This window comes from Dioscorea cayenensis, unplaced genomic scaffold, assembly GCF_009730915.1.
Source record: "Dioscorea cayenensis subsp. rotundata cultivar TDr96_F1 unplaced genomic scaffold, TDr96_F1_v2_PseudoChromosome.rev07_lg8_w22 25.fasta BLBR01000156.1, whole genome shotgun sequence".
NCBI classification, from domain to species: domain Eukaryota; kingdom Viridiplantae; phylum Streptophyta; class Magnoliopsida; order Dioscoreales; family Dioscoreaceae; genus Dioscorea; species Dioscorea cayenensis.
In genome coordinates, this window is record NW_024086547.1 from 80613 (window position 1) to 81552 (window position 940).

Consider the following 940-nt stretch of genomic DNA (forward strand, 5'->3'; position numbering starts at 1 on the left):
AAGATAGGCTATCATGGCATAATATTGGGAGTTCTTGTACAAATCAAGTTGGAAGACACAAGAGGAGTTCGTGTATGAGGAGATGTGTGCCAACTTCCATAGTTTTTGCAAGCCAAGTTATTAATGGAAGGGCACAAAGGCAGCCATGTCTCCACATTCCTCCTCTTTGTAAAGATTTCAAGACGCATTGATGAAGGAAAAGCCGTATAGCCTACCATATGATCGTGTGCCCGATCGTGTGGCCTTAAGAGGAGAATGGTTATCGTCGTGTAGTAGAATTCTTGTGGGCGAATTCATGTGCAGATCATTTGTTCACGCGCCGCGCTGAAATTCCAGCGACCGCGTGGAAATTCCTGCGACTCACGCGTGGCGTGGGGGCACGTGACGCAGCGTTGTGAGGGCTATAAATACACCTTGGGCCGATTCTAAAAGGGACTTTTTGGCGGAGCTTTTGAGCATAGACATTGAGAGAGAGCGGCTAGGGTTTGAGGAGAGGGTCTTCGCCGATTGATAGGGAGTTCTTCACCAACTTTGATAGATTCCTTCGACGTCATAGCATTTTGGGGAGCCATTGGCAACCCTAGCTCGGAGAGGAATCCTTCAAGACGTAGAACTACCAATCAAGGCCAATCCGCGTGATCGAGGGGTTTTTCTCTATGGGTTTTATTGCTTTTTCATTGTATTCATTATTGTTTTTGTAACTAGGCCCATGGAGGGCTAAACCCTAGTAGGTATTTGGGCATGTGAACCCTAAGATTTATATTTTTTTGGATTGATTCTCTTAATGTTTCTAGTTAATCCGAGTTGTCTTGAGTTTTTAATCTTGTGATTTCATTGCTTGCTAGTGTTGTTAATCCTTGTGGTTGATTTACATTGCATGATTTAATACTTTTAATGTGTGAGGTCTCCATTAGAGTTAGATTTCCAAGATTAAAGAGGG